At 42.0% G+C, this 27130-nt stretch overlaps 1 pseudogene; it reads right to left on the bottom strand.

Moving 5' to 3' along the window:
• Positions 1–1580: 1580 nt before the first annotated feature.
• LOC101612722 lies at positions 1581–27130 on the bottom strand (annotated as a pseudogene).

Genomic DNA, 27130 nt, shown 5'->3' on the forward strand with positions numbered 1-27130 from the left:
GTAATCACTTGAAAACATTTTAAAGCAACTTGAGTTCCATTGTTGGGACACATGACCAATAACAGCTACCATATTTAATGACTATTCAATAACATAACTTATCCTCACAAAAGCTTTGCAAAATGAAGGCAAGTATTTACATTCTACAGATCAGAACACTGAACCTTAGGTAGGTTTACAGGAGAGTCAGTATGACATATTTAGAGAACAGCCAATTAAAAATTTGAACAGACGATGATGTTTTACTCCCAAGAGCATTCAAAACTGAAAGGTAGCCCACAGTCACTTTCTTTATCCATGCAATACAGCCCAGAATGCCAATCCTCCATGGAGGGGGCAGTGTGGGGACCTGGCATGTTCCTTGGCTTTCTGAGCAATTCCCATTCAGGTATCCATTTCTCTGTTAATAGGATTTACTCTCGCTATCAATTAGCTTATTTAGAATAGAAAGATTCCTGAAGTATATGAAGGCTTTTTTTTTTTTTGTTTCATTGAAAATTATCTGGCCTAGGACCACATATTATTCTTTTACTTTATTTTTTTAAACAGAACTACAAGTGCTAATTAGGTGTGCTTTCCAGCTGCCTGAGCAAGATCCAAGGTCCCCAAGTGCGGTCATCCCATCACCATTAGCCCTGAAGGGCTCCTTGGTGAGGAACTTGCCACACTTGACATGTCCTTGCTTTTTGCAAATTATTTTAAATGACTTTTTAATTAGAAGTACTATGTTGCCCATTGCTAATGAAGCAGGTAGCAGCCTTGGGAAGCCGAGGTTCTGAATCTTTCTCTTCTCCAAGGACCCCTGTTTCTAGCAGAAGTCGCTGTCTCTGCTGTTTAGCTGGTGCCATAGCTCTTCATATATAAAGTCAATGCAGAATCTCTACATCTCAGATTTTGCAGGCACAAAAAAAAAAAAAAAAAAAATACCTGAATGTAGTTAGCATGATTTTCACATTTTCTTCCTCCACCAGTGACTTTTGAAAGAGGTGAGGAAAAAATTATTGGCTTCGGACAAAATTATCTACAAAGTCCAAGCCTCTAATCCAAGTGGTGATTTCCTGGGTGTTTGGGGAAACCTGAAGCAGGGTTGTGCTGGCTCATTCAGAACTCCTGTGGGTGTGTCTGCTCTGTCAAGGAAAGTATTTCCTCCATTGCCACCTAGAAACATACATACCACTGACTCCCTTATGGAAATGTGCATGGCTTTTTTTTACTCTTTTTTTTTTAACCAAACTTTTAAAAATATATTTCTAAACAAAATGGACCAACTCAGTCACAATAACTGCTGATCTCCAGAGCAAAGTAACCCAAAAAGACACAGCAATGATCCTCCCCCCATAATCAGGGTGAACAATATACAACTTGTTTCTAAACCAAAGCCATAATCTCTGCAGTTTAAAACATTTAACTGCTAATATGGTGGTCATGGTAGAAATTATGTAGCTTTTTTTTTTTCTTAAAAAAAATCCTAAAACACCAAATTACCAACCTGGAATGTAAATTCTTGAGTGCAAAGCAACTCAACTTAACCAAAACAATAATAATAATAATAATAATAAACAAAATTCCCACCACCTGTCTCAGTAGGACCTGAAAGGAGAGAAGTAGTGCGGAGAACTCCTGCTTTGGTATGGAGAGTCAGGGTCCCCAGACCCAGACCCAGACCATGAATAGCTGTAGCTGGTGTTTCTCTCGGGATAAACTCGGATGTAGGAGGTCTCACCCTCATGAGAGCGAAATTTGGTGTCTTCCAGTTTACTCAGAGCACATTCCATATCTCCTTTAATGAGATATTCGACCATCCCCATTCTATCCTTCTGTCCATCTGCCTAGCAGATGTCCCCAGTTTCTCACACATGATCGTTCAGATCCTGCCAGCTGCCCGATGGAGGAAGTCGTGAAACAAGAACTCGGAATCGGAGCTTCTGGGTGGACGTCCATTCCTTGCACCATGGCACCACCCACCCTGACCTCCCTAAGTCCTGGGGAACTCCACATGAAGATGACACTGGCCATGATCCTAGCCATTCCTTCCATAAATTGCATCCTCAGCATCTCGGGGGTCCTCGAAGAGGAAGGGCGCGAGGCTGTGACGGTTCTTAAGCTCTATGTCGTGGATGTGGCCGTGTTGGTAGAACAGGTCCTCCAGGTCCCTCTGGTGCAGGTCGCTGGGAAGGTTTCCCACGTACCCCGGGGCTTGTCCCTTCCTCCCTGGCTGCCTCCTGCTTTTTCACTCTTACTGCTGATTCATATTCCAGGTGATAAGTTTCTTAAATAAAACATGCAGGAACCCAGCATGGTGTCACACCTATGGTACCTGTATTCAGGAGGCTGAGGCAAAAGGATTACAAGTTTGAGGCCAGACTGGCTACCAGAAAGACCTTATCAAGAGAGGAAGGGCAAGGAGGAGGAGGTGGGATAGAGAAGTCAATCTTTAATTTTATTTTAAAAACATTTTGGAGAGCTGGAGTGATGATTAAGTGGTTAATGACACTTGCTTGCAAAGCCCAACTGCCAGGGTTCAATTCCCCAATACCTGTATCAAAACCAGATGCACAAAATGACACATGTACCTGGAGTTCATTTGCAGTGGCAAAACTCACTCTCACTCTCTCTCTCTCTCTCTCTCTCATTCCTTGAAAATAAATAAATAAATTTTAGTAAGCCTACCATTCTCATCCCTTACTGGGAAAAAAAGAAAAGCTCTTCTTTATTAATGTCTTTCTCTTGCCCCTTTTTTGAACAGGTCATGGTATACTGTTTATTTTAGCAACCAAATTTGCGCAGATTTTCAGTGACTCAGAGTGCTCCATCACCTTTCTTTGAGAAAGGACTGAAATACACTCTTGCTGTGCGCCTCTTTCTCCCCAAAGCCTTGCCTATGTTTGTGTGGAAGCCAAAACCCAGATCCATGATGCTGAGATGAGCACACTGTAAAACCCTGGGTAACTATTAAGTCCTGCACAGACTTCAAGTTGTTCCATATAAACTATAAACAAATGTTTTTATTAACAACCACAAAGAGACATTTGGGGTGTGTTGTGTGACTTAGTCCTCAGAGAAAGGCAACTATTATTACCAGTAAAGATGGTCAGCCTCTCATGTGAGATCACAAGTAGATCCTACCCCAGGTGTAGGCAATGATCCAATGAGGTCTCATGGCCTTCAGGGGAAAGAAAGTATATAGAGAGCAAAAGATCAAGGGATAGGAGCAGCACCTGTCAGTCATGGGGAGGGTGTTATCCATGTTGAGATGAGACCTTTCAATTCAGCTGCTTTAGGGGTCTCCATACTCTTGTAAGTAACCCCTTGCCCATGCTCCCTAAGGAAGCCCAGTACACCTATTGGTTCACTAACTTAGGCTGGTAAAATCATCCTTTCATTTGCTAAAGTACCCTGCATAGGAAGCAAACACTTGTTGGCATTTCCCCAGAAAAGAGTTCATGAAAGAGTGGGTGCCCAACCCTTTGACAGGGAGAGTTGTAAGAGACAGTAACACATATCACAACTTGGAAATGTATAGAACTACTGAGTCCCGCAGCAGCCCTTCCTTGTAACACTGTATCATCACATCCTCAGACCTGAGAGGAATCACCAGCTTTCATTCACAGTTATGACTGGACGTTCCACAATGGATTGATACTGAATTCTTTCCTCTTTTTCTCAAGAATCCCATCTGAGGGCTCAGCCTACCACAAGCAGCCTACGAAACCCTTTGGAGCCTCTGAAACCTTTCTCATCTTCCTATGGAACCCCCATCCCACCACATTAGAGGGCTTGATCCAGGGTAAACAAATAATAGATGCTTACAAAAATGAAGAAAAATCTGGGCTGGAGAGATGGCATAGCGGTTAAGCACTTGCCCGTGAAGCCTAAGGACCCCGGTTTGAAGCTCAATTCCCCAGGACCCACATTAGCCAGATGCACAAGGGGGCGCATGTGTCTGGAGTTCATTTGCAGTGGCTGGTAGCCCTGGCACACCCATTCTCTTTCTCGCTCTCTATCTGCCTCTTTTGCTCTCTGTCGCTCTCAAATAAATAAATAAATAAATTTTTTTTTAAAAAAATGAAGAAAAATTTTAGGTGAAATTGTATGAGAAATAGATTACCAAATCCAATATGTCATACATGTTCCTTTTAGTGACAATTGCAACATTTAGTCAGCATTGATGCTTTCCACACACTCTAACTGCTTTGTATACATTTTCATAAGGAAACTACAAAAAGTGCCTTATATTACCCTCACTATAAAAGGGAAGGGAGGGCTGAGGATAGAGCTCCAGGAAGGAGCACTTGACTAGCATGTATGGGGTGTTAGGTTCTATCGCCTATACAACCAAATACAGACATTCACACATGCACACGTGCTTACAGACACACACACACAGAAGAAGAGATGCCTCATGGAAAAACAGGTTGCCTTATACCAAAACCATGTTCTTCTAGGAAGTCAGAAGAGCACTTGACCTTGACCACACCTAGACAACATGGTAATTTCTCAGGCTATACTCACTGCCTGCAGCTAAAAAGCATCCCAAACTACACACAAGAGAAACTTCACCAATTATCAATTGGCCTCAGGACCAGCTGAGAAAACACAGGGAACTGGAACAATTAGGTCTTCTCCACTGGTACTCTATAGGTGTTTGTCCTATAGCACTCACAGCTACGTAACATTTAAGCCAATTGTTTCCCTAAACCAGCCTTAGTATCATCTGTCATAGCACTCTGGGAACTTTTCTGAAAAATGGCTGTTAGTCCCCACACCAGACCTCATGAATCTAAAGAGTCCTGGGAGTGTGCAATCTCCCCCAGGAAATAGCTTCCCAAACACACTAGAAGTTCCAAGACTTATCCTGGAGCCTCAAAGCTGAGGTTTCTCTTAGACACAAAGTTATTTTGCCCCTGTGATTCATGCATATAGGAAGATACGCACCTCATTTTCAAAGAGACTTTCCCCACCAGTACTTAAAGGAAAAGAGTATGCCTTACTTCATTCATAGTCAAGTGTCTGGCTTCACAGATGGAGAAACTCAAGTTCAGATAAATGATTTCACACCATCAGATTTGCAGGAAAGCTTCCTGACTAGCAATCTCAGCTCTTTCTCAGACTTCATTAGAATTATTAGAAGTAAATATTACTTGTCTGTTCAGTCATACTTTACAAAGTGGCTGGGCTGGAAAGATGTGTAGTAGACGAGTTGACCAGATGGATCAGACCTTGAGAAATACAGGGGGAAAATCGTTAAACTAAAATTAATGTGATGTGCAATCACTCAAGGAAACTTTCCATTCTCTCCTCATAAATTTACTAAAACAATGAAAGGTAGAATTATGTTTCCCTTTATTGAAAAGTCCTATATTTATGGTTTTATGGTACAAAATGGAGACAGCAAAAGTTGTTTCAGGATTTCTCCTGCTTTTAATCACAATATAAAATCTCTTGCTCATATTTGGTTTTGTTTAAGTCCATGAAAGGTGACCCTTAGTCTGTGCTTCCACTTAAGTCATGTTATTTTTCTCACATTTGGTGAGGAAATGTTAGATTTACCTTTCTAAATTCCTTAATTTTATATTCACAAGATAGAAAAACTGTTTAAATATCTGACTGTACAGAAAAGCTTCCAATCGTAGTACTTTTCTCATTGCACAAAATGTCAGCAAATCCTGTTCATTGACGTAAGTTACACCTTCTGTGGCAAATGCAGGACAAAGACCATCAAGTTAAATCTTCACAGAAGGTAAATGTTTAAAAATATCTAGCAACGCCTACCTACACATACAACAAATATGCAATATAACTTTAGAGTTAAACAAGATGACTTTAAAGTATAATTACCTTCATTCCTAGTCTATGACTTGACCTCAAGCTCAGGCATAATTTATTGGCCATTTCAAAGGAGATATTAATTTTCTGCCTACCTTGAAACATTCTTCTATGATATACAATGGAATTTAAAATTTCCAGTATAGACATTTATCCAAAGTACCACTGAAGGTGCTTGCTGTTGCCTGGGAAGTTTCCTTGTCAATCAAGGTCAGGTCTTCAAGCTCCAGTGGTAGAAAAACAAGGACAGAGTACTTCCTATTCTTAAAGAAGGACACATGAAGTCATCAACAAACCTGTGGGTAGTTTTGGGGTACAGGCACCTTGGGTGGAGAATTGGGAAATTACGAGCTCAATTCTTGGAATTTGCTCAGACTAAGGATCCTCCCTGAAGGCTGGGTTTCTGTCAGCTGATAATACCATACCAAGGGTAAGATCTATCATGCCAGTACTATGAACAATTCTTGACCCACACAGATGAAAAAGTGGCTTTGTCCTCTAATCTTCAAAAAGATGTGAGAGCAAAGAAGTGAATAGAGAACTGAGAAATGCTTCTGTATCCAAATACCCAATAGGGAAGAAGTATTTACTCTGGCTTTCAAGGTCCAACATGGAAAAAAAGGCATGGCAGAAGTGAGAGGCAGATGAACTTCTTGCATCTGCAATAAGGAAGCACACAGGAGAGAGGAAGTGAGGTGGGGCTATGGGGCTAGCCTAGGAACCTGAACTCCACGCCCCATGAGTGAGGCTGTACCTCCTAGAAGTTCCACAACCTTTCAAACCAGCACCACCAACTTGGGACCAAGTGTTCAAAGACATGAGCTTGGTATATGTAGAGGGGGAGGCATTTCAATTTCAAACCACAACAGAGGAATAGTAATTTGGTTCAAAGCTAAATTAAGTAGTTCTTAGTTTTAATTTATTTTTATTTTTATTTGAGAGAGAGAGAAAGAATTGGCACACCAGGGCCTCAACCACTGCAATTGAACTCCAGTCACTTGTGCCACCTAGTAGGCATGTGCAACCTTGTGCTTGCCCCAACTTTGTGCTTCTGGTTAATGTGGGATCTGCAGAGTCAAAGATGGGTACTTAGGCTTGACAGGCAAGCACCTTAATCGCAAAGCTATCTCTCCAGCCCACGTTTTGATATTTTTAATTTGACAGCAAATCAGGCTTGTAACGTCTTGCAATGTTATGCCAAAGAACACTAAGAACCCAAAGCAAAACCAAAATTCACGTTCAAGTTCAGCTTGTAAAAATGTCAGAGGTGTGTCAGGACCAGCCACTAAAAAGACAGACTGTTAGCAAATTAATCCTTTTGAATTTGAAATACAATGTGTTGAGTTCCATGGATTTAACTAATTTTTTCCGTGGGTGTATAGGATATATGTTGTGTGCTTAGTATGTGGTATGAGTATGTATCATGTATGTACACATGTGTACAGATGTGCATACCCTGTGTTCAAGAGTGTAGAGAACAGAAGACAACATAGTGTCCTTCCATATCACTCATCCTAATGTTTCTTTGAGACAGTCTCTCACTGAACACAGAGCTGTAGTTTTCTGTCAGACTGGCTGACCACTGACCTCTAACAATTTTCCAGTCTCTGCTTCCCAAAGAAGTGAAGTTTCAGGCATGCATGACCATGCTTGGCTCTTTATGTGGGTGCTAAAGAATCAAACTCAGGCTGCAGAGATGGTTTGGCAGCTAAGGTGCTTGCCTGCAAAACCTAAGGATCCAAGGTCAATTCCCCAGTACCCATGTGAGCCAGATGCACAAGTTGGTACATGCATCATGCATCTGGAGTTTGTTGCAATGGCTGAAGGCCCTGTTGTACCCATTCTCTCCCCCCTCCCTCACCCCCCACTCTCTCTCTCTCTGCTTTCTCTCATAAAGAAATAAGTACACAATAAAATATTTTTCAAAAGAATCAAACGGGTAACACAGGCCCTCCCCTCAAGCCCTCATGCTCGCATAGCAAGCGCTCCCCACCACGTAGCCATCTCACCAACCTCAGGTTTGACTGAGAAATGAAAGTAAAAGTGCTCAAGGGCGTAAAGCACATCACAAGGCAAAAGTTCATCCTGACCACTCAACCACAGAGTGCAGCCTCTGCAGTGCAGAAGGGTGGCTAGTGGCTAGCCCAGCACCAGACTGTGCGTATTATATTTGACCTGTGCCTCCTGACCATGCCAGGTCATCCAGCAGGAGACAGGATGACAAAGGGTAGTTCTTAAAGCAAGCCAAACAACTGGAGCAATGACAAAAGTGGAGATAAGAAGCCTCTAAGAAGAAACAGCAGCACTCTGGGTTGCGGACATGTCCGGAGAGGCTGACAGGAAGGAAAGAGAAGAGTCAAACTAAGCCTAGGAACTCTGGCCTCCCAGGAATAAAATTCTCAAAGATTCATATCTTAAGAATTAGATCTCACACGGCGAACCAAAAGTGTAGCTGCATAATGCATTCAGCTGCCAGCTTGGATGTTGCTGCCGTTTTCACGGATGACTCCATCTCAAGAACACACTCTTGGGTACCTTTCCCAAAGGCAAGCACTAAATTCACAATCACACGTGGCTCTCCCTTCTACTCCTTTTAATATGGTCGACCTTCCTCATGAGAACTCGTGACTGAGTGCCTTATCTGCATCAATGAGAGCTATGGTCCTTTCTTTTTTTGAACACGAGCATTTCTTTTAGGTGAAATCACATCTCATACAGGAAAGCCCTTTACAAAGCATAAAATCTGGAGGGAATATTGTTGTTGGTGTGAATGAACATATGTTCGAGACATCCAGGCAATTCTAAGAAACTGCTGCGTTAGTGAACAGAAGCGTGGAAGGGAGGAAGCCAGCAGCACTGCTGGAGACACCGCTCTGTCCCATGTGGGCTTACGTTTTGCTTAGGGAGCCTGCACGATCTACTGTCTACTCAACAGTATACTGCCTCTGCTTTCTAGCCTCAGCTTTGCGCTTAGCTAATGATGGGTCTCAGCAAATTAATCTGTTTTATTTTAATTATTATTTAATTATTAATTATTTAATTAATTATTAATCAGTGTATTCAAAGCTCAGGTATTTCAAGAATAAGAATTAAATTGTGAACTGGCAAATGGGAAAATTTAAAAAACACAAATAACTCAAGAATGATTTCGATTTTCTATTGCTTTACAAAACCTGATGACAGTATGAGGCTACAGATTATTATTGTATGACACACCATCATTTTTAATTGATATTAAACTCCAATGATCTGTCAGCAAAATGTACAGTGTCATAAATTCCAGGATTAATTCTTGCTGTCTGTCCATAAGAAAATTGTACCAAATTCACCCACATAACATGTCTCCAGCTATGCAGAGATGATCTTTAAAATCTATCTTCAAAAAAAAAAAAGAAAGAAAGAAACTCACTCCAGGAAGTTCAAACTGTGTCAATATTTATGTTCTTTTCTAATTAACTCATGGAAAGAGAGCATAAAATAGTTGGGGAATTCTTTGAGAATATTTATATGCTAATGAATATAATTCAGAAACACCTGCCCAATTTCATCAGGATATGTTTTTTTTTTTTTTTTCCACAAACAGCAATGAAGCCATACAGACAAATGACATGGTAGTTAAAGCAGAAACCTAGAGGTCAGGAAAATCAGAGTTTAGGACTTGCTAAGCTACCAAAGTGTGTGCAGCTCTGTTAATTCACATCACCTCTCTGGCCCTGAGAATCCTCACTAAAATGAAGCAGGGACACTCCATTATATGAAAGTCCCGTTGAAGATCCCTAATTTACTTCCAATGATAAGATCTTCTGTGTTCATCCAGCCTTCGAGCCAGCCAGAATAAACACTTCATTTCCTATCCTCATTGGAAGCTAAGCATGAGCATATGTGTTAAGTTCAAGTTGATGGCTTATGAACAGAAATTGTCTGCTTATAAAAAGCAGCCTGCCCTTCCCTTTTGCATTTCTTTGCTTGCTTTCCACATGCTGAAGAGCATTCCTGAACCACACAGATAGGATAATGTGCCTGGTGATGGAAGAGACATGAGATTCAGATATTCATGAACATTTAAACCTAGCCTGTGTCCACTGAGAGCAAGCTTTGAGGCATACTATTTGGGGGGAGGGTGGAAATAACTGGACTTAACCTGTTACATGACTTCTGGATTTGAAAATTGTTGGTATTGAAACATAACAACATGTTGAAATGTCACTTCAAAACCCTACTGTGTGACTCTGGGGGAATTCCTCAAAATCTTTGATCCTCAGAGCTGGAGGGATAGCTCAGTAGCTAGAGTACTTGCTGCACAGTGTGAGGGTCTGATTCATCCTGATTGGTCCTCTGCCCCAGGAAAACAGATATAGGGGGCCGTGCGTGGTCATACCTCAAGTCCTTTGGGGAGCAGCATCTAGAGAATCATGTGGGCTCACTGGTCAGCCAGCCTGACGAAAATCAGCAGCTCCAGGTTCAGTGAAAAACTCCATCTCAAGGACATACGGGTGAGTGACAGAAGGCACTTAATATTCTCCTCCGGCCTTTGTACTCACATGCACACACATGAACCTCTGCATGTATGTGTGCGTACACCACACACCACCCACACTATGCACACACAAAAATGAAAGTGTCAGTTTTCTAATTTCTAGAATTTTCTCGTTCTAGACAATGTAAAGAATTTGAGCCTGTTAGAATTTTCAGTAGTTGGCAAGTGATCTATACTGAATGATACTGAATGGTAGGAGTGCTTGTCACGTGATACAGCATGGTAATTATTCTGAGAAGAAAGGCATGCTCTTCCGTTTTGTTGTTTAGGGATATTTCACCATATTGAACTATTAGCATGTGCTGTAGGAAGTTCCACCAGGCTGAGTTTAGGGGAGGAAGGGATTTATTTAAAGCTTACAGATCCGGGTGGGGGATGGATTTCCACAGAAAGCAGCAGACACAAATGAGCAGCAAGCAGCAGGGACCCAAGCAGAGCTCAGACTGCTCTGCACAACTTCACCCTCAAACACACCTTAGAGTTGGCCCCCAGGATCCACCACTGATGACACCTCCCCTAGCCAGGTGGCTGGATACCCACACGACAAGTTTTAATAAAATGTTTGAGTTTATGGGGGGCATATATCCAAAGTACCACACCATGTATACTAGTTATTTTTGTTGTCATTTTAATAGTTATTTATGAGAGAGAATGGGCACACCTCCTGACTACAAACAAACTCTAGGTGCATGTGCCACGCTGTGCATCTGGCTTTATGTGAGTATGGGAGAACCAAGCCAGGACCATCGGGCTTTGCAAGCAAGCAAGCATCTTTAACTGCTGAGCCATCACCCCAGCCCCTTAGTTACTTTTCTTGTTGTTGTGACCAAATAGTTGACAATGAGCGACTGAAAAGAGGATGGACTTCTCTTGGCTTACAGTTTGAGAAGGGCCCGTCCTGGGGGACAGTGGAAGCAGACCCACACTGGAACGTGGTCCAGCAAGCACAGAGAGGGAGCTGGGACCACAAGCTGGGCTGGGCTATTACCATCAAGACAGGACCTCCAACAACGTACTTCTTCTAGCTAGGCCTCACCCCTTTAAGGGTCCATAACTTCCCAAAACAGCATCACCAGCAGGGGACCAAGTGCTCACTCACATGAGCCCGTGGGGACACTTCACATACTAACAGTTATGCCTTGTAACAGGCTAGGTCATCATAACATGCGAGATCTTGAGCACGGTATGATACCCATCTCCTTGGCCCATTGACCTGGCTTTAATCTTACAATAAGAGAAATTCAGTGACCAATGCAAACTGGAAGGGAAGAGTCTGGGAAGCTTTTGAATCACTATGCATGATGGAATGAAGGTAGGTCTTTGCAAAACTAAATAGTTGACAGTTAGATTACTATGGTGATGGTGAACAGCCTTGGGGCTGCTGAATAAATATTACTTTCCTTTGTGGAAAGATATTCAAGTGTGCCATCCTTGCATATTAGGCCTGACAGTGATGAGCTGGAACCCTCCTGCTCCTCCATCCAGCCGCCCTCCTTTGTGACAAACTCCACGGAGTCAGACAAGAAGACAGGTAATGTAAAACGTCCCTCGGGCTAACATACCTTTCATCCCTAGAGGCAAATTTTAAAACTAATTTACTGAACATCGTGGAGATTTTTTTTTTTTTCATCTTTCTCCTGAAATTCCAGACACAGCTTAGATTACAATTAAATCACAGAACTGGTTCCTTTTACCAGGAAGGAAATTTTTACATTTTGCTCTACACTGCTGGTCGGAGGTTTGTTACTCTAACGAGCCCGCTTCGGGCAGAGTCATGGCACACGTCCCCGGAAAGCGATGACTCTATATCTCTTTAGTACTAAAATCGCATGGTTGGAAATCTGTAATTCTTTTGCATTTTAAAATAAATAACTGCCTGAATTATATCAGATGATTGATCCAGAATTTTGGAGATTATACTTCTAGCAAGAAGTATTGATCGATGTTGAAATCATTACTTACCTAGTTTTTTTCCCCCCAAGAACTAGAAAACGACTGATCCCCACGTATTGTTGTATAATGTATCATTTTGGTATCTTTTTTTAATTCAAGCCACATGCTTAAATCTTCTCTGCCCACTGGCCATCTTCTGTCAAAAGGTATCTTGTATCATATTATTTTTAACTTTTAAAATACTTCATTCCAAAGCAGAAATTCAGAAGCTGCTGAGAGCTCAACACTAAAATAGACTTAAAACATATCCACCACAGCTTAGGGAAATTTGTGGAAGAGGGAGTAGAAAGACTGTAAGAGCCACAGGTTGGGGGCATATCCAGAGGCATTGCACCCCGCCTTGCAGTGACTGCTGCTCTCACATCTCATAACCCACAACCCCATAGGGAATACCAGCAATCCCACTGAGGAGGGCCCAAGTAGGATGGGTGCAGGGAGGAGGAAAGTGATGGTACTAACATTTGATGTGTCTTTACAGAGTTCCTACTTAATAAAATAACGCACTTCATTTTAAAATTTTATCTCAGGAGTTTCCATTTTTATAGGTTGTATTACATAGCACAAAATGTAAATGGCTCCTATTTTTATTAAATCAGCCTTAATAAAAGGAAACAGAAGATTTAACGTCTAGCCAGAGTATCTTTTCTGAACTGAACTGATAATTGTTCTTAGAATTTCTCATCTAGTTCTAAGGCTTTGATGGACATTTGGCCTTGACGAAGTTAACGGGGCCTCAGTACAAAACCAGACAGAACCCAGTGGCACCCAGAGGCTTCCTTTCCAGGGTTCAGTCCTTTCCCTGACGCTCCCTGGCTCTGTATCAGTCTCATTTCTGCTGGAGGAACCAGTTCGTACCACAGTTAAAAGTTCAATCACTGCGCAAGCCCGCATCACAGAAACACAGCCTCACACTAAGTGGGTCTTTCTCCTGGAAGGTGCGTCACTCACCTCTTCTTGGCTTCCTCACAGGTTAAGTGGTGAGCTATACCCAGCACTTTTCCACAGGCTGAGCTTACTGGCGTCGTTCAGATCCCACTGTCCTGGTCTTTCTCTAAGGTCCATCCACGTCCATGAGCAAAGGGCTTAAAGCAAGACCATCAGCTCCCTTGGAGTCAGCATGGAACCTCCTGGAGAGCAAGATGGCGGTGGGGCCAACACAGAGAAGGCATGCCAGATCCCAGTCCAGCCCTTCAGTAGAAGGGAGAGGAGAGGAGGTCCATCCTGACCTACAGCAGCTAGGAACTCTATCTACGTCACACCCTACAAAGTCGATTTAAAAAATTATCTCTTTTTTATTCCATTGTGAGGATGACTCCCTACATTTTTCACTATGGGTATATTTTCCCTTCCAAATTACATGGATTTAGTCACATCCTTTGAAGCTCCCTTTGTTAAGGAGAAACGCAAAGAGCCCTTACCCTTTCACTTAAAAGCACTTATCCTTACTGAAGTTAGAACTGTCATACTAAATGTAAATAACTGAAGTGTAGGCACACGTGAACCATTGGGTGTGAGGAGGGGTGCATGTGTGCGCACGCACAGATGTGTGTGGGGGTGTTAGCAAATTTCTCAGAGACTAGAGACTAAATTATTGTGTTATATTTCTGGTTTTATAGTTTTGCTAGGCCAAAGGTAGAGCAATTTATATATTCAGCTCAGTTGAAATCACTGAGTGCTTGAAAACTCATTTTAAATTGAAAAAAAAAAAAAAAGTCATTAACCTCTTGAGCCAAAATAGTGCTGTAGAATGTCTGACTGAGGAGATTACTAATGAGTTAGGAGTTCTGGATTTATCCTCACCAACAGGCTTTAGTTCAACCCTTGGTCCACAGTAAGAGGAGCATAGGATTATATATAATTAAGCTGTTTAGCTGGTTCCGCTCAATCCAGTAATCACAAAAGATCTGCATGAACTCTAGACACCTGACTTCAGTTCCTTCCTTTATAACAGGGATGGCTTATCTGATCTGCTGCAGTTTATATGAACAAAAGAAACCAAAATAACTAGAGAATGGAACCTTGGCATGTCTTGGATATATACCACATGTTGTCAGTGCTTGGTATCCTCCAATAGAATCCAAACAGATATACGCAAGCCTTCAAATACTGAAGTCCCTTGCATAAAATAGCATGATATTTGTTTGTAAGTTATGCACATTTTGGGGCTGGAGAGACAGCTCAGCAGTTAGGCACTTGCCTTCAGAGCCTAAAGACCCATGTTTGATTCCCCACATAAAGCCAGATGCACAAAGTAATGCATACCTCTAGAGTTTGTTTGTAGCATCCTCCACCAAATCCTTGAAATGAAACAAGTTTGTCCATAAAAAGCACAAAATTCACTTTATGTAGCCAAAACTGGGTTAAGGTAGAGGGCACAGTTTCTTTATAACATGACATCTTAGTTTAAAAAAAAAAATGACAAATTGAGACCCAGGTATGGGAGTACACACCTTTAATCCTAGCACTTGGGAGGCAGAAGTAGGAGGATCAATGAGTTTGAGGCCAGCCTGAGACTACATAGTGAGTTCCAGGTCAGCCTGGGCTAGAGTGAGACGTTACCTTGAAAGTAATAAAAAGAAAAAAGGAAATCACAAATTGATGAAATCCCAAATGACACTTTGATGTCTTGACAACTGGGCAGGAATCCGGAATGTTTTATTAAAAACCTCAATGATGATTTAAGTTGGCCAGCACTTCCTCCTCCAATGAACATTTAAAACAATAACTGTAGAGCCAGGCCTAGTGGGTCACACCTTTAATCCCAACACTTGGGAGGCAGAGGTAAGAGGATCACCATGAGTTGGAGGCCACCCTGAGACTACATAAAACAACAACTATATTAAATATTAAATATATTAAATATTAATAACTATATTAAAAGCTCATTCCTGTCAGATCAGAGCATTTCGAGAGACTATGAAAAATCTGGTAGAAAAACAATCCTATAATTAGGAAAGTCTTTTGAGTCATATATTTACTAAAAATTCACATGTGTATGTATGTTAATGTGTAGATGTGGATGTGTATGGAAGTGTGTGAGCAAGTATGTGCACAGGCATGTGGCAGCTGAAGGACAACCTCAAGAATGGCATACCTTTTTTATGAGTCAAGTTCTCTCATTGGTGTGGAGCTCCCCAGTTAGACTACGCTGGTCACCGATCCCCAGGAACACTCCTGCCTCAGCCTCCCCACCACGTTTGACACTTTCACATGACTTTGGGGATCACACTCAGGTCCTTACATTTGTGAGACAGCACTTTACAGCCGGCTATCTTCTCAGCTTGGTGTTTCACATTTGCTAACACCTCATGACATAATGGCTTTTTATTCTCCAAAAAAGTACCCTTGGCTTAGCATGTTTAGTCAACGTTTGCTCAAAGGAATGGGAAGGACCATTGCCGAAGGAACACATCCTTCTTGACTATTTATCTTAACCTCTGGCAGCCATGTTCGTAGCAAACTTACCATTCACAGGACACAATATGTGAGCGCTCTTGGACAGCCTTGACCCAGGGATGGCTTCTCATTGCAAGGGATTATAGACTCCTGGTTTTCTACTTTCATGCATGCTTCAACACTAACCCTAACACTAACAGTGCTCTTTTGGCTCCCCAAGCAGCATCCTACTTTAAATGTTAGCTTCTATCATCAACTGATATCATCCTAAAACCCAACTTTCAACAATGTAAACAACCTCACTACTAGATGACTAGCAGACTTACCTCAAACCATTTCACAAATCTTCTTTAACTAAAGGCCTGTGACTTATAAGTACATTGAAACAAATATCACATTCCTCCATTTTCTTTACTGTGACAAAACATCTGAGGCAAGTTAACTTTATAAAGATAAGAGGTTTATTTGTCTCATGGCTTTGGATGCTGAAAGGTCAAGATGGCACAGCCATTAATTTATCCTCTGGGTGAGAAAACAAGTCCATATGGCATTATGGTAGGGATGTGTATGCATGGAAGGTGTCACACTGTGTGATAGGAAGCCAGGGAGCAGAGTGGAGAAAAGCTCATTTTTTATATAATAACCCTTCAGTAACAACTCACTAAGGGTCCCATGAAGACTATGAAGCTGCATAATGAAGGCAGCATGCCAAAGAGGCAAGAACCCCACATTTCGGTGCTTATGTGTGTGTGTATATGCCTGTGTTTGTGTCTTTGTTTGCGTGTGTGTGTGTTTGTGTATATGTGTGCATTTGTGTGTTGGGGGTGTACTTCGTGCATGTGCATGTGAAGATTAGAAGACAACGTCAAGTATTACTACCTCAGGAATGCCATCTACCTTTTTTTAAATTCATCTACTTATTTTGAGATGGTATCTCGCTGGCCTAGAACTCACCAATTTAGCAAGAATGGCTGTCCAGAAAGGCCCAGGGATGCACCTGCCTAAACGTGTCTACAGCCCTGGGATCACAAGTGTGTACCACCACACCCAAAAATTTTACACGGGATTTGTTGGGGTTGAACTCAAGTCTTATGCGTACAAAGCAAGAACTTTACCAACTGAGCCATCTTGCCAGCCTATTTAAAGGTCCCATGACCTCTCACATTATCATACTGAAGATCAACACCTCCAACTAAGAAACCTTTGATAAACAAGCAACATCCAAACCATATCAAACAGAAGAAAATATTTGGTTATATCCTAATTATAACCCAGAGAGTTCAGTGGCAGACAACAGCCATGTAGAAAAGACAAAAATGATAGCTGGGAATATTCTTTTACTGATCATGGGTCATAGAAGCATGAAGGGGTAACTAAAATAAAGGGATAATTTGCATCATATTAACAGCTACTGATTAACAATGACATCTGTGAGACTGGAAAGAAAGGTAGGAAAATTAAAGAGACATGGACTGGGAAAAATGCCCCTCACTGTGGGGTCTAGCTTACATTTCCTACTCATGGAAAAATCAAGTAACCTGAAGACAGGGCAGGAGAGATGGCTTAGTGGTTAAGGCACTTGCCGGCAAAACCTAAGAACCCAGGTTTGATTCCCCAGTACCCACATAAACCAGATGCACAAGGTGGTGCATGTGTCTTAAATTTGTTTGCAGAGTGGCTGGAGGCCCTCACATACCCATTCTCTCTACATGCCCCCCTCTCTCTAATTAATTAATTAAAATATTTTTTAAAACAATAAAACCCCAAAGCTGCCTACATAGATCATTCCTTTTTGTCCACAAACCATTTCAAGCAATGATGTTAACACAGTAAATCCACTATGCTAACTCAGGACCAGAATGCTTGTGGCCTAGAGTCGAACCATATTAGCACTCTCCTCTCACCCCTGAATCTACACAAAGCACCTCTTAAAGCCACCTTACAATTTCATTTACAAAAGGAAATTCTTTAATGTAAGAGAAATAAGTAAACCAGATCATCTACTTTCACTTAATGTTTCAAGTTTACTTAATTTTTCAACTTTGCTTAATCTTTAAATTATCTTTTGATCTATATAACTCAGAAAACCACTAGATCAGGCTGGAAAGGTTGCTTAGTGGTTAAACCACTTGCCTGCAATACCTAAGGACCCAGGATCGATTCCCCAGTACCCACTTAAGGCCACAAGCACAAGGTGGCACATGCATCTGGAGTTTGTTTGCAGTGGCTAGAGGCCCTGGTGTGCCCATTCTCTTTCTATGTCTCTCTGTCTAGCTGTCTCTCTCTCACACTCTTTCAAACAAATAAATACTTTTTTAAAAAAATAAGAAAACCACAAGGTCATATATATGGCTGTTGTAAAATCACTTCAGTGTGACTCTCGTAAGAAGCTCCCACCCATGTCTTGGACATATACTGTATGTTTCCTAAACATGTCTTTGTCTATGCACCCATGCTCAAATCTACAGCATGTATGATCTCGGTCTCTGCTTTAGAAATGTGCTAGTCTTTCTTCCTCCTGATTTATCCTGGAATTCTTTCCGGTGGCATATGTTCAAGGAGCCAGATGTAGCTAACTGTAGTTCCCTAGAGGGAGACTTCCTGGGCTGCTGGTGACAGTGACAATTTTCACTTCAAACCAAACTTGTTTTATCTTGCTCCTTTATTTCTTGGGCATTTGTTTTTTCTTGTACTTTAATAATTTTTGAGCATGAATGTTAGCATAAGAAAACACCAGGAAAAGATAAATAGGCTATGACCATAAATTTACTCTTGAACATTTCAGAACCAGATTTAAATAACACTGGGAGAAATCTCTACTTTGAAGGCATAATAATCACTTATTCATCTAGGTTGTTTGCATGTGGTAAACAAAAGCATACTTTATCTAAGTAACTTTACACTAGACAGTGGAAAGGAAAAAGACCGGGTTACATAATGACCATTCTCAGAAAACTCAGTCTAATGATGTAAACAGAAAGGGTATTAATTATTTATATCCACAAAATAGCTACCTGAAATCTAACATGAAAGTTAAAGGGGCTTAAAGCAGTAGGTATGCATTTATTTAAACAACGAGCCAGCATGCCAGTTCTACAGCTTGGGCAGTGATTTTTGTACTTGGCTAGAGTTACATCTTCAGAAGCAGCTGGCTTTTGGCTAACATGGGCCCGCTTTGGCTGATATGATCAGAGGAAATCAACTATGTCTCACATATCATCACCTTCCAAGAAGCTAACAACAGGCAAACCCTCGAAGCAATGCAAGAAGCCTATGGGTGTGTTGTAGTTACTTTCAAATTGCTGGAACAAAACACATGACCAAAAGCAGCTGATGGGAGGAGAGAATTTATTTTGGCTCAAAGGGAAGCTTCGTGATGGCAGAAAAAGATGGGAGAGCAGAGGCTTGGACAGCACTTCAGCATTTCCACAGCAGGTGGAAAACAGCAGCCACTCAGTGAGCTGAGCTCTGGCAAGAGGGAGCTGGCTTTAACCTCCCAAATTCTACCCCTACCAACACACCCCTTCCAGCAAGGCTCCATCTCCCAAATTGCCACCAGCTGGAGTCCAAGCACTCAAGGCATGATCCTATCAGGGACATCTAATTCAAACCACCACAGATACAGCCAGAAATCCGTGAGTCCATTTTCCAAATTCTGTGCCATGTCTACTAGTGTCCCATGGGCCAACAAGTGAGAGAGCCAAAATTCACAGCCAAAGAGCAAAAAGAAATAAACTCTCACCCCAAGTAAAAGAACACTTACAGTCACACAGTGAAAGACACACCAGGAGGGGACAGTCTCAGAGCTGTCATTGAATTTTTCCACTGGAGAATGTACAAGTGAGAGGAGAGGACATTCTCTTTTTCTAAAACAAGGAGACACAGGCTGAATGGAGGTAGAGATTACTACTATGGCAATTTGGGGTGAGGTCTGACTATCTCCCTTCTAGAAAAAAAAAAAAAAAAAAAAACAATAAAGTTTTGACCAAAGATTCACACTGGTTCCTAAAATCAATAGAACTAAGGCAAGAAAAGGAAAAGTTCACATGGGATGACAGAGATAGCAGTGTGAGATTGAGTGTTGGCAATAACAAAAAAACTCAGTATGGCTGGAGTTTAGTGTACGGAAGAAAACATGAGAAACAGCACTAGCAATTTAAGCTGAACCAGACATGAACTCCTGTATATCAAAGCATCATTCCATTTTCCCCAGCTTCCTTGGCTGCCAATCTTGTAGGGACTAGGGCGACTCCTTCAACGTGATCATGACTGCCCGCAGTGGCTGACGCGTGCAGTACGTGGCCAGTGCTAAGTCGATTGACGTCCACTCCCTCCATCCCAGGCTGAGCAGCTCAGCGGGTCACGGAGACGTCTGATGACGTAAAACCTGTTGTCGAGCAAATGCAAGTCTGGAAATAACCTCTGTCCACATCAACTCTCAACATTTTCAAATGTCACCTTAAGTTTATCTTTGGAGTGACTTCGGTAAATTTGAACTTCATTACGAAGCCATGATAATTGGATTTTTATAATTCTCTTGCTCTGGGTACTTAGCAGAGAGAACGGGGTTATATCTCAATGCAGGGGCGGGGTGGGCTTCTCCATGTTATGAGTTATGACGATTTGGGTTTTGTGTATGAGCTTTGATATTGGACAAGATACGAAGGTTCAGCTTAAACGCTGGAGGGCTGGGAAAGGGCAGCTCAGGGCGTGGGCCCAGGCTCATCACCAGCATGTGACACAAGAAACATATTCTAGCATGAGAGACTAGTTTCACACTTTTTAAAGCCCCCATGAGGAACTAAACAGTTCAAGGAAGTTACCCGGTATGAAAGACAGCTGGCCAAGCAGTCTTTAGTCTAACAGCCTGATGAGCTCCTCTGCTGAGTGGGACAAATGTATTACATTACCACGGATTTAGACCCACAGGTTATGGGGGAGAGCTGGACAAAAATATATTCTGATCTCTTTTTACCTGACCCCAAAATTCCGTGAGGCTCTTCCTAGTGATGTAACACTTAATATCTCACATCACACTCCTTTCTCACTTTTCCCAGGATAAGGGAAAATGTGTTACCTGGTTCACTGGTGCTACACGTATCTAATCTTCATCAATTTGGGCTTAAGAAACAAGACTTGCTAGACAATGTTACTTACGCAATGTATTGCTAGAGTGGGCTCTCCACAGGCCAGCCTTGGAAAGGCCACTGTTTGGGCTGAGGAGATAGCTCCGTGGGTAAAGAGCGTGCTGTGCAAGCATCACGACCTCCGTGGGAGCCCTGGCGCCAACACTGTGATCAAAGCTGCACATCGTGGCTGTGGTGGCTGGAATGGATGTCCCCCCCTGGTTTCAGGAGTTTTATTCAAGACTGTAACTTGGCTGTAGGACTTGTCAGGAGGAGGGGACAAAGAGGGGTGGATCCAAATTCCCGACTAAAGTATGCAAGGTACCTGAGTTCTGCCTGAGTTCCTGAAGTGTGCTTGCTTTTGGTGGTGGGTGCTTTTCTCCCTCTCTCTCTCTCTGCGTGGACCTGTGAGGAGGGGCACCTTCGTCTGCCTTTATGGAACTTCCCCTCTATCAGTAAGCTTCAATAAATCCCTTCTCCCTCCCATACACTGTGTCTGGTGTGGAGGTTCATCCTAGCAAAATGAGGCTGCCTGCTAGAGAGGCACGCATCCATAATCCCTGAAGAGGGAGAGAAAGAAAATCATCAAGGCTGACTAACTTGCTTGTCTGGCCAAGTCAGTGAGCGACCCTGTCTCAAGAAAACAAGGTAGAGAGCAATTGAGGGAGACCCATGATGTCAGCACAAACACACACACACACACACACACACACACACACACACACACACACACGCTCCTACTCCTGAGCCCACACACATGCAAACTTGCATCCACACGTGCATGCATGCCACATGTACACAGGCCCACAAAAAAAGAAAAAGTCACAACTAATAACAAGGGCATTTGCTCTGTTCTGCATCGATGAAGCTGTTGTTCTGACTGCCAGATGATCGATGTCTTAAGATAAAAAGAGAATGAGGGGGTGATATTTTTGTTCTTGCTGAAAAAGCAGTCTATCTTACCTTAGTGCTCCCTACGGTGACAGAACGTTGGCAGACACCAGCATGCTCAAAGAGAGGTGTGCAATGAATGAGAACAGGAATTATCTAACATCAGACTCCTCTATTCTTTGATCTCTAGCATTTCTCAGGGAAAAGTAGAGTTCCTCCCATTTCACTGGTCACCACAGTTGCTTCAGTTTCTCAAGTGCTAAATCGTCTATTCGCCTCTTTCATCTCCCCACCCAATGCTCTAGAGCATGGCGACCACAGAGTCTTTGTTGAGTACCTTGTAAGGCAAGTTCTAGATTTAGAATACCACCATCTGTGCACACACATGTGATCGCCTTGGAGATCTCACAGAGGTACTCAGGACCCATTTTACCGAACCTGTAAGCCTCTGTCATTCTGCCTGACCGTTTCTGGAGGCTCAAGGGAAACTTCCAGAATGCTGCCATTTTGTCTACCTCTAAGATGATATTGCATGCCTGTGATGTCTCCAACTCTCCTAGAATTTCAAATTGCTCTGAATTATTGAAATGATAACTTCAAAATTATCTAATACTTCTCAAGTCCTTGCCAGTGTTTGCCTACTATGCTTATAAGAGAAAAAGGAATGTTTCCGACAGCATCCTCTGCAGTAAAGATTGAGGCGTGACTGCTACAACATAAAGACCTGGGCATGCTAGGTGATGCTTAGATTTTCTAGGACAAAGAAAGGTATGGAAACACTTAGGTCCAGAAAAATAAAGACAAGTGGAAGGGAAGGTATTGGGGTAAGCACACCAGCTCACCTGCCAACATATAAATTCAAGTTGGCACTTGCTGAGAGATTCTGACTGAGCATAATGTGTTCTGTGTGGCCCATTTCCTTCTATGAATCCATTAGGATTGATGAATTAATTTAGGACACATATGGCTAGAATGAAGGCAATTATAAATACTTAGGGAAACACCAAAGACTGTCCTTTATTTTTCCAAGTAGATCTGTAACTCTGGATAACTATCCAGCTTACCCAACATTCTTCAGACCAGGAGTGTTCCAGGCTTTGGGATTTTGTGTATTTTAGAATATTTGCATATACATAAAGGAATATCTTCAGGAACAACCCAAGTCTCAATGCAAAAATGGATTATGTTTCATGTTAAGTTTATATGCATTGCCTGAAGTTGTTTTTATACAGTGGTTTTAGTATGTGTGCATTTGACTACAGCCAATTACATGAGATCAGAGGCAGAATTTTCGGTTTTCAGTCTCATGTCAAGGCACAAAAAGCCTCAGATTTTGGAATCTTGTTGAATTCTGGGTTTTTGAAGTAGGGACATTCAACTTGCATGTTCAATAAAAAAATTGGAAAAAAAATCCATCAATTAATATGTATGGAATAAATGATGTTGCTAAGAAATCTTTTGTGTGTCTTCATCATGAATGAAACACCGATAACTGGAAAAACATGAAACAATGCACAACCTTGTCAAAATATCCAGATAATACAACATAGAATAATAACTCTGACTTGTTTTATCTACAAGGAATCTTTATCACTCAATAAAAACATTGTTAGAGCCATTGAAAAGTAATTTTTCCAAAACATTTACCTGGCATTGAAACTATAATTTTCTACCCAGATTACCAGGGAAAACAAGAGCCTACTATACATCAGTGAGGGAAGTAAAGAGTTTATTGTCTGGCTGGAGAGATGGTTAAGGTGCTTGCCTGCAAAGCCTAAGGATCCAGGGTGGATTCCCCAGTACCTACATAAGCCAGATGCACAAGGTGGCACATGCGTCTAGAGCTCATTTGCAATAGCTAGAGGCCCTGGCTTGCCCTATTTGCTTTACCTGCCTTTCTCTCTCAGTTTCTCTCTCTCTCTGAAGTAAATATTTTTTTTTAAAAAGTTTATTATCTTTTATGGTTCTTAATATTCCTTTCTAGGAAGACACATTCTCTGTATTGCAGACTAGGATACGGGCTCACAGAGGTCCCCCCGCCTCCACCAACTCCACTTAGAGTAGCATAGCTCGAATAGGAATTCAGTCTTTCCAGTATCCATAGCACCAGGTAGCTTCACTCCCGGCAGGGCAGTAAGTTAACTTGGTAGTGAGTACTGTCACCTACAGGAAGGACGCCAGCAAACATTGGTCCCTCCCTCCCCATGCTACTTATTTTCCCAAATCCCCAGGGGATGCTTGAAACCGAAGCCAATACTGAATGATGCTACGTTTTGCCTCACATATACAGCCAGAGTTAAGTTTAACTTGAAAATTAAACACAGTAAGAGAGTCACAACAGCAATTCATAATAAAACAGAACAATTATAACAATATAGCATCATAAAACTGCCAGCGTCACTACTTGAGGACTTTGGGGCTATTACTGCAAAATAAGGTTATTTGCACACATGCCCTGCAAGACAGACAGCAGCGAATCTTCTATCACGAAGGCTACTGCATGACGGATGGCCGGGCAGCTTGCACTGTGTGGACATGCGGGGCAAAGATGATTCATGACCTGGGAGAGACAGAGAAGGACACTTGAGATTTTATCACGCCACTTGGAATGGCAGGAAATTCACTGTATCTGAGTTGTTTGTGGAACTTTCCACCTACTCACTGCTTTTAGAAGACAGGTGGGCATGGGAAAGTAAAGCTGTTGAAACTGAAAACACGGGCAGGAGAGGGGAGTCTGAAGAGGAGAACAATTTTCAAAATTTAAATCAAAATGTTAAAGTCACTTGTGCTTCCCAAGGGACTAAGAAGCCAGAGCCCTTTTCAAGTATCTCACTCGATCTTGTTAAAAGGTTCTTTCCTTTGCACCATTGGAAAGAAAAAAAGCACTGTCTGCAGGGCCAGAGCTCTCAAAGGCCACTGCAGCAGACATTTAGTGGGGTGTCTCTGTAAACATTGCACTTCAATTTATTTCACAGGGACTGTAAAAGGGAGGCTTTTATCACCATGTTTCTGTGATAACATGGTAGAAAAAACACAGGTAAAGTTATTTGCAGTGGGGACAGAAAGGGACCTGGTTAGGCCAGGGATATAACACAGATTCTTGGCCCTGCCAATCACTCGTGCAGAGCTCTTCCTACTGAAGAATTACCCAGCAGGCCTGGTAATAGCCAGTGGGGACCCCTATGTCCCAAGGCAAAGTAGACACCAAAGGTGCAGGAATCCAAGCATCTGAAAGTCTGTTTCTTAGTCTGCACATGTAGTTAGCTGCATTACCTGATTGTCAAACTCGGTGATCAATAACATTTAAAGAATGTCACTGGAGCTGGAGAGATGGCTCAGGAGTTAAGGCACTTTCCTACCCAGGTTCAAGTCCCCTGTACCCATGTAAGGCCAGATGCACAAAGTGGCACATGCATATGGAATTCGTTTGCAGCAGCTAGAGGCCCTGTCGTGCCCATTCTCTTTCTCTCTCTCTCTCTCTCTCTTAAATTAAATTAAATTAAAAAATAATGTCACTGATATGCAAAATATATGAAGAACCTTGGTACAAAGCCTTGAACATGAGAGGGAAGCTCAAGTACTGTTCTTGCTTACCTAACTTATTTCTTCTCCATTCAACACTATAATGGAATTTTAGAATGATCACCTTTAAAAACAGAAATCACAAATCTATTCCCACGTAAACTTACGGAATGGAGAACACACCACCTGGGGCAGCCCTGTAAGATTAGAAGAGCTGTAGATCATCATTTACGAGATAAGAAGAGAGTTCCCAAATGATGAACCACTTCTGGAGGTCACCAAGACACTCGGAGGATGTGACCCCATAGCTTCTCTCCTAGTTTAATGCTCATTTCTCTGAAGTGTGCCCATGGAGCATGTGTACAGAGAGAGCCCAAATCAACACTACATTTTACTAAAAGCAAATTAAGTCAAGATCTGGCCAGTATAGCTTACCAATCTAAAATAGTGTGTGCCTCTTCTTCAGACATCTCAGGGCCACAAGTCATCACTACTAAAGCAGGTTGTCCTTTTTGTTTTTATTTTTTAATAAATGCAAGCTCTGGAATCAACCATCGTACTGTCAAGGTTTCCAGGCTACTGACCCACTTTCTCAGAAATACACCAGTAGTGTTTTTTTGTTTGTTTGTTTTTGTTTTCTGAAGCTGGCCTTTTATTTATGCAATGGAGCAAGAGAGAATGAGAGAGAGAGAGAATGGGCGCACCAGGGCCTCCAGCCACTGTACTCAAACTCCAGACGCATGCGCCCCTTGTCACCTTGTGTGTCTGACATTTGTGGGACATGGAGAGTCTAACATGGGTTCTTAGGCTTCACAAGAAAGCACTTTAATAACTGAGCCACCTATCCAGCCCAACCAGTAGTTTTATTATGTGTTGATGTTGTAAGAAAACACCCTTGATTCCATAGAGTTCTGTGACTACCCACTGTGATGGCTAGGTCCTGCTGCCAGCTAGAGAAGATTAGGAATCAAGTAAAAAACACATGTCGTGGGCTGGTCTTTGAAGGTGTTTCTAGGAAGCACTGATGGAGGGAGGAAGTACTTTCCCCAGAGTGGGCGACCCTTCTAGTGGTGGCCTGTATATAAAGAAGCTTCAGGAGAAGAAGAGCCTTTTGCCTGGCTGCCCACGCTATTCATTGCTGTGTTCATCTACCCCATTGCTGCTATTCTTCACAAACACTGGAACCAGTTTTGCAGACTTCCAGTGTGGAGCCACCACTCTGGGATTGGTGGGCATGTTATTTTGAATTTTCATACTATTTGCTTTTCTGCACTAGAACTTCCTTCACTTTATGTTCGAGGTTGAATTTCTTGTTGCCATTTTTGCTGTGCTTTTTTTTAATTTGGAAATCCTTTTTTCTTCAGTGGAGGTGTTTGCTATATTCAGGAGAGACTGGCTGGTAATAGCACTGAGGTGCTGTCTTCTGTTAGACTGGTGTACAGGACACTAGGCTCTTTCACCAGTCAGTCCTCCTCTTCCAGTAGAATATTTCCTGTAACCATAGTTACTGCAAAATAGTGACAGTCTGTGTTCCCAGCATCCTCAGTACTCACTACTCTTGCTAAGTTCATCACATTTTAGTGTTTGTGTTTGGTAAATATCTATCTTCTCAGATTACAATTACTTGCAGACTGCAACTGTGTACCATAGGTGCTTACTTTATAGAGGAACAAATGATTTTCGTGATAAGGTTTGCCCTGCCTTGACCTGCCTTCACCTTCATTTCTAACTTTCTAAACCCTTAAAGATCTGCTATTTCCAGGTCAATTTTACCTGCATCATAAATCCTTATATAGTTATAGCCTCTCCTCTGTGTGACACAGGTCATGTTTTGTCTTTCTCTCAAAGCATCGATCACTCTGTCTTGTACGATGCTCAT

The sequence above is a fragment of the Jaculus jaculus genome, chromosome 11, assembly GCF_020740685.1.
Source record: "Jaculus jaculus isolate mJacJac1 chromosome 11, mJacJac1.mat.Y.cur, whole genome shotgun sequence".
Classification (NCBI taxonomy): domain Eukaryota; kingdom Metazoa; phylum Chordata; class Mammalia; order Rodentia; family Dipodidae; genus Jaculus; species Jaculus jaculus.